This window comes from Rhagoletis pomonella, unplaced genomic scaffold, assembly GCF_013731165.1.
Source record: "Rhagoletis pomonella isolate Grant_MI unplaced genomic scaffold, Rhpom_1.0 Rhpom_scaffold_00003, whole genome shotgun sequence".
Taxonomy (NCBI): domain Eukaryota; kingdom Metazoa; phylum Arthropoda; class Insecta; order Diptera; family Tephritidae; genus Rhagoletis; species Rhagoletis pomonella.
Window position 1 is genome coordinate 29,562,716 of NW_023458557.1, and position 8,378 is coordinate 29,571,093.

Consider the following 8,378-nt stretch of genomic DNA (forward strand, 5'->3'; position numbering starts at 1 on the left):
TCACCTTTCCGAAAACTACCGCTACATGGTAAGCAGTGGTGGTTATACGTCTATTTCAAGCATCTTCGATAGAACGTTCATTTAGACATAATGAGATAAACTTATATAGATATATGTGGGCGGCATCACGCCCATTTTCCAAATTCCATAATAATGTTACTTCTTTTCAATGAATTGTTGTTAGTATCAATTTTGGATAAAATTAGCGTTATAAAAAGGTGGTCGTAATTTTAGTCAGATTTCAATAACTTTCAACGTTTTGCCTTTATGGGGCAACCACAATAATCATACTGAGTTTGGTACACATTGATCGAACGGTTACCGAGATACACATATGTGGTCATAAGTGGGCGGGGTCACGCCCATTTTCCAACATTTTATTATAAGCGTACCTTTTGCTATAGGATTATTGCAAACATCAGTTTTGAATAAATTAGCTTCAGTATTTACTGATTATCGAAGCTTTCGTATTTCTCTAAATTACCGTTATGTGGGATATGGGCGTAGTTATTATCCGATTTTTTAAATTTTCAGCCGTTTGGTATGTTTTGTGAAGGCCAACAACTGTGCCAAGTTTGGGAGAAATTGGTGGAGCGGTTCCCACGTAATCATATGTGGGCGTGCCTACGCCCATTTTCAAAATATTTATAATATTCTTATTTTTCGCCTAAAAATGATTGTACATATCAATTTTGAGTGAGTAAGCTTCAGTAGTTACTAAAATATCTCAGTTTTCGTATTTCTGAAAACTACCGTTATATGGGAGGTAGCCATGGTTATCGTCCGATTTAGCCCATTTTCAACACCATCCGTCCTACGCTCAAAAGAAGTGCACATACAAAGTTTCGTTAAGATATATCAATTTGTACTCGAGTTATCGTGTGCACAGACGGACGGATAGACAGTCACCGCTTAATCGATTTCTCTTTTCATTCTGATAACACTATGCGACAGTCAAAATCGGGATGGGATGAAACCAACGGGAAATGTTATATCGGTCAAAAACAAGTTATACGTGTCCCGGCGTTTCGCTGGGTCACGTCTAGGAATCGAGATATATATATAACTATCATATAGGGGAAATTGTCACCTTTGGTGGTCTTTTTTGACAGAACTCGAGAACCACTAGTCCGATTTTGCTCAAACAAATTTAAAAAAATTAAAAATTACAATTCCCTTATATAGAAAAACGTTATATGAACAGATTAAAGGAATTGTAATTTTTATTTTTTTTAAATTTGTTTGAGCAAAATCGGACTAGTGGTTCTCGAATTATGTTAAATTAAAAGGTAGGAAATAATTAGAGGTAAGTATTAAGGAGATATTAAAAAAGGTAAATAGTACATTTTAAGTTCAAATTGTTCGTAAATTAACTAAATATTAAGTAAGTAAGTTAACTAACTATCCTTTCAGGTTTGTGTTAATTCACGAAGTTATATACTTGTATACGTGTACATGCAAATATATTGCAGATGTATATAAAAAAAACTCATTATAAATGCCATCGGGCCATAAAATTGGTTTCTGCGGACACGGTTGTGACTATGGAAACTACTGCGGGTTGTGGGAGTAGACAAAATTGATGACGGCTGCAAGTATGCAGGTACGGTTGCACGTTTAGTGGATGGTTGGGTAACAGCTGGCACTTTGTACCGTGCACTTGTCGGTCCACTTCACGGCAATATACGGATTTCAGTATAGAAAGGCGATGTTTATTTTAATCTGAAAGGAGAACCTATTTGAACACTTGCTACTACTTTGCCTACTATGTTTGACTTAAAAATGAAAGGATTGATTTCTTACCAAATGTAATCAAAAATGGCCGAAAAACTGAAGTCCGTGGAACTATTCCATAAAATAAATATTCTCCACGTCCGGAGAATTTTCACTGCACTTTAATAAAACGTTTAAACGAACTAGCTTTCGAATAGATATAAAGCTACACTTATTTTCTTCTTTTTTTCACTCCATCCACATGGCTCGGCGGTTTTCAGGAAAAGAAAGAACATTCAGCCCGGATATTAGTCCGAAGGCCCATCTGGTCATCCTATTTATCGATAAATATCATCATATCATATGGTGAGAATGACGGCTTGAAGGAAGTTTGTTTTTGAGCTGCGTTTAGCAGACACTACAGGGTGCCGCTAAGTATATTTATGTAGAAAGAAAACTATGTCAAGTATCCATGGTACATACACCCCCCACCTAGAATGTTGGTGCGGTGTACTTCTACTAGCTGCTATTTTGGATGTCTTTCATGTGGTATATCTCCCTTTTTCCCGTATTGTATCCTCGAGCTCATACATACAGTTTCCCTTTGGGGATATGACTTTGGCCTTGATAAATTTTGGTGCGAATTTCGAGCAAAAGTTCTTCGTAGCATCGCTTAGTATGAAGTTTCGTCTGAACACGATGTCACCGGCCTGGAAACGCCTATTGGTGCTGCGTAGATTGTATCTCTTTGACGACTTCTGGAAAGCTTTGGTGATGCTTTCCGTAACCGACTGGCGTATTAATTTAAGACGGTCGACACTCTCAATTACGTTGTCATCCAATGATGAAAGCAATTCATACTCGTTCGCGTGGGTCACCATCTGCTGACCAAACAGGGCAAAGTAGGGCGAATATTATATTGTTTGGTTATGTGCGCTTCTTAGGGCCTCAGCAATGTCCGAAATATTCTTATCCCAGTGCGATTTATCGTTCTTGAGGTAAGCCCTAGTTCCTGCTATTATGGACCTATTCACATGTTCGCTTGCATTGGTTTGCGGACTATATACAGCGGTGTATACGTGTTTAATTCTCCGTGCCGACAACAACGTGTTAAACTGCGAGGCTTTGAACTGTTTTCCATTATCACTCATAACTATTTCGGGAGTTCCGAAAATATTAAAAACGTTCTCATTAGAGTGGTTCATAAAAACACTCTTTTTGGAAATTCATATACGCTACATCAGAATATTGTTATTTGTGATAAAAAAAGTGGCACGTGTTTTTTTATTTTGAAAAAAAAAGTTTTCTTAAAGGTCGCGCTGGTCGGTTTTTTATAAAAACGCTGATGTTCAATATGGCGACCAAATTAAAAAAAGTACTAAAATTAAAACTTTGATACTGAACGTTTTACAATCACACGTCGCCATTATGGATCCACCATTTTGAATTTTGAAAATCTGACATCAGATTCGTAATCAGCAACCCCAGAAACCCACTGGAAACATGTTTTAACCCTTGGCAATGTTTAAAACGTTCAGTATCAACGTTTTAATTTTAGTACTTTTTTTTAATTTGATCGCCATATTGGATCCGCCATTTTGAATTTAAAAAAATTGACTTCAGTTTCGTAATCGGCGACCACAAAAACTCTCGAGTGTCGTGTTTCGAACAAATCCAATCATTAAAAAAAAATGGAAAAATGGCCATTTTGGATCCGCCATTTTGAGTTTCCAAAAACTGACTTCAGATCCCTAATTAGCAACCCCAGAAACCCCCTGGTAACAAGTTCTAACCCATGACAATGCGTAAATCGTTCAGTATCAACGTTTTAATTTTACTAGTCTCTTTTCGAGAGCATAATTTCGGGCACTAAGCCCATTCTAACTGCCCAAGATAGGTATGTAATTAAGGGAATGTTCTCCAATAATACCAGAGTAATTATGTGCAAAAAACAAATTCTTAGCTGCATTTTAACATGTTAAGAAAATAAAAAAATTTGGAACATCAGCGTTTTTATAAAAAACCGACCAGCGCGATCTCTAAGAAAACTTTTTTTCAAAATAAAAAAAAACGATTTCTTTTTTTTCCAAAAAAAAAATTTTTGAACCACCCTAGTTCTCATGTAAAAATTCACATATAGCTGATGTATTAATCTTTTTGACAGTTTTCAATAGGGGAAACTTTGTGAAATGATCAAGGACTATGAAGATTCCTATGTTGCCTTGTTTGGAGCTTGGGTAAGGTCCAAGGAAGTCAACATATAACTTCTGGAATGGTCGTTGTACCGTGTACTGTGCGGGCATTGGTGGTCTTAGCGTCACATTTGGGGCCTTGCGTTGTCGACATGTTTCGCATTGGCTGACACAGTTTTTCACGTCAACTGCCATATTTGGCCAATACATCGAAATCGCTCCAGTGTTTTAGCAATGCCACCGTGGCATTTATTTGGCGGGCAATGCGCCAATGCGATTTGGGAATCCAAAGCTTCCAGTTAAACGATTCCCTTTCCGGGTTGCCATCTGGATGTTCCGTCCTTTTATAGACGTGGTTGTCGATTGTCTCGGACGTGAATTATCAATTTTTGATAATCTTCGGGCATAAACTCGGACGACTGTAGATTTACTAACGGATGGACTTCAATATTGCGTACTTCAGCTATTTCATCAAAATTCTGTCTAGATAAGCAGTCAGGTACCACATTAAGTGATCCTTTTCGATGTTCAATCTTAAATCTAAATCCTTGCAGTTTGAGGGACCAACGAGGTAGTCGGATGGATAAATCAGTTTGTCGCATAAGCCATTGCAAACTTGCGTGGTCGGTAACTATAGTGAAGTCTTGCCCCTCCACGTAGGCTCTGAATTTCTTCAGACTAAGTATTGCGGCAGACATTCAAGTTCTGTGGCACTATTACCTTGTTTATACCTACGCAAGAACGCATTAACAAAAAACCAATTTGACTCAACACATATTTCTTTCGAGCGTTTATACCTGTGTCTTTACAGCGCACTCGCTAAAACCGTATTCAAAAGTATACAAAATTTCTTGTTTTATTTCGATATTTCTTTAATAATTGATTTGCGCGATTAACCGAAATAGAGCGAACAATAATTCAAATTTATCTTAATAATAATTCAAATTTAAAACGGGCCACTATTTTCACTTCGCGTCAAATTCGTGATGTGTTTATACCTGTTTTCTAACCGATGTGAGAAATAAAAAAGCGATTTGAAATAAAATTCGAGTCAATACACTTTTGAAATTCAAAGCGTATTGAAATTTAGTTTATGCATGCGTTTTGAATCACAGCGAAGTGGATCAAAGCGCTTTATGTGTCGGCATAAACAAGGTATATAATTACTTTGCGCCTTATTTAGTTTTTGGGAAGAATAAGATACTGGCACTTCAATATTGTCATCGTGTTTTTGTGCCAACACCGCACCAACACCTAGCTTACTAGCATCGCATTGGATTACAAAGGGCTTATTATAATCTGGACTTGCAATTACAGGGGCTGAGCACAGTTTTTCTTTTAAGAGAACGAAGGCTTGTTGGGCCTCGTCGTTCCAATGGAAACCTTTCCCTTTCTTCAAAAAATTGGTAAGTGGTGTTGTTAGCGCGGCATAGTTATCGACAAATCGCCGGTACCAACCCGCCTTTCCTAAAAATCTCCTGATTTGTTTTACATTTGTTGGGATTGGATATTGAGTAACAGCCGAGATCTTGTCTGGATCGGTTCGTAGCCAACAATTTACCCCAGATATTTCACCTCTTTAATACAAAATTTACTTTTATCTACGTTAAATTAAAATTAAATAAATTAAATTTAAATTTAAGGGAAGGTGCAGCCCAACTGGTGGTCTCGGAAAATATCGGTGCTCAGAAAGGAGGTACAGAGCAAAGCGGACAGGGCGCTTGGCTGAATATTCAGCCAGTCTAACCAACTACAGTAAAGAAAGAGGGCTAAACGTGACAGTTTCAGGAAGTTCTGTGCATCTCATCGACTCCCGCAGCCGCTAGACTACATAAGGCCTTGGCAAGGGACCATACAGATACCAGACTGCCAATCCGGCTAGCCAATGGCACTTACTCAGGCAACGAAGAGGAAAGGGCACTTGCCCTGCTTTCGGCCCATTTCCCGGATGCCACTCCCAATCCAGGGGATGCATCGTGCCGAAGGACTAGGCCATCCCCAGCGGACTGGAAGCTGGCTAGGAGTTTATTCACCCACCGATCAGTCTGCTGGGCTATGGGCTCCTCCGATCGGTATAAATCCCCCGGGGTGGACGGGACTTAATTGAAGAATCGCTGAAACCGACATCGGGGACAGCGTGGTACAGCTAAAAACTACAAAAGGTTGCCCGCAGGGAGGAGTTTTATCCCCTCTCCTGTGGAGCTTAGTTGTGGACGAACTCCTACGGATCTTCACCGACAATGGCATCTGCTGCCAAGGCTATGCGGATGACATTGTGATTATCGCCAGAGGAAAGTTCGTGAGCACTCTCTGTGGCATAGTGCAAAGAGGACCCAGCAAGAGGCTGGTGCGTAGATGGGGAAGATAAGAAAAACGCTTCCAGGCATGAGGAACATTTCTTTGAACGGGGTCGCCATCAACGTCGCCACCGAAGTTAAGAACCTGGGACTAACACTAGATTCTAAACTTCTGTGGAAGGCACATGTTGACGCGGTCCCTTCCAAAGCTACGAGGGCACTAATGGTATGCAAACGTCTGGAAGGGAAGACCTGGTGCTGTAGTCCCAAGATCCTGAGATGGATGTATACCATGATAGTTAGACCAATAGTCACCTATGGAGCAGTGGATTGTGTCTCAAGAACCACCCTTACTACGGTGAGGCAATCCCTCACCAAGCTTCAACGTTTGGCATGTGTATGCATCACGGGGGGCAATGCGCACATGACGGCGGCAGCGCTGGAGGTGATTCTCGAGCTCGAGCCGCTGCACCTTACCATAGAACAGGTTGCAAAGCGAACTCTACTAAACTTCTCGAGAGAAGGCTTCGGCAGGGGCAAAAGCCCATCATTAAGGAACAGATATAAGCTAGGCTCACAAATTCCATTAGCTTTACTCCCCATAGATGATAGGCCTAAGGTGGTTAACTTTGACAAGAATTTCAAAGTAGAGCTTTGCACCAAGTCGACTTGGAGCACCTCTCTCATGGAGAGGCATATCCAATTGAGCTCGTTCCAATGGTACACAGACGGTTCGAAGACTCCGGAAGGCATTCGGGCTGGCGTCAACTGGCCAAGGATACAGCTCTCGGTACCCGTGGGGGCATACCCGAGTATCTTCCAAGCGGAGGTCTATGCCATTAGTCTGTGTTCAGAGATTAACCTACGTAGGAATTACCGTAACGAGAAAAGTTTAATATTGAGCGATAACCAGGCGGCACTCAAGGCCCTCTCATCATTTGAGGTCAAGTCATCCTTGGATCTTGAGTGCATTGATAGGCTCAACATCCTGGCGGAGTACAACGACATCCAATTAACTTGGGTACCAGTTCACATAGGAGGTTCGGGCAGCGAGGAAGCGGACCGACTAGCTAGAATGGCGGCCGCCTCGTCGTCTATAGGGCCTGAGCCCTTCCTAGCGATTGGACCTAGCACAATCAAGGAAGAGCTCAAGAATGAAAGGAACAGGCTAAAGAATCAATATTGGCGTAACACTACAGGTCTACGTGAAGCAAAACACCTACTGGGAGGTTACAACCTTACGAGGTACGGGGCAATTATTAATCTCTCCAAATGAAAGTTAAGGATAATAACAGGTTTTCTGTCGGGTCACTGTAGACTGAGAGGCCACCTGCACAAGATAGGGATCTGGTCAAACGACCTATGTCATTTCTGCGATGTGACTGAGGAGACTCCTGTGCACCTGCTTAGCGAATGCGAGGCGGTAGCGAGAAGACGGGAGAGATACCTGGGCCAATACTGGCCAAGTGACGAATCAATACAATCGCTAATCCCTGGGGATCTCCTCAAATTTTTGGGCTCTCTAGGATTAGATGAGGTACTGTAAACAGTTGAGGGCACTATAGATCTCTTGGTCGCAGTGCATACCTCTATTAATTATCTATCTATCTATCTAACGATTATTTTCCGAGCAAAAAAATAAAACTTAAAACGTAACCATTATTTTCCGAGCAAAAAATAAAACTTAAAACGTAACCATTATTTTCTGAACAAAAAATAAAACTTAAAACGTAACCATTATTTTCTGAGCAAAAAATAAAACTTACAACGTAACGATTATTTTTCGAGCAAAAAATAAACCTTAAAGAGTGAAAATCTCTCAAGTGGGCCACCCAAAATTAGATGGTCAAGATTTTTTCAAACAAATAACTGTATTCGGTTTACAACCATAAAAAAAATATAATTTGAACAGTTTTAAAAAATTCGAATTGTTATTAACTTTTTTTGATGAATTTGGTAATTATTTTATATCCACTGATTCATAGGATGTAGCTTGCTGATTTTTTGCATGAAAATATTGATAATTAAACACGCTTTATTTATAATTATGATTATTAGGGCCAAATTCTTATTTGTTATGTTTGCTGGGTTGTAGCTGTTTCGGCCGATAGAGTTAAAAAAGCGAAAAAATTAAATTTTCCTTTTACCCTCCTACGCGTTTCAACGCTCTCGCGTC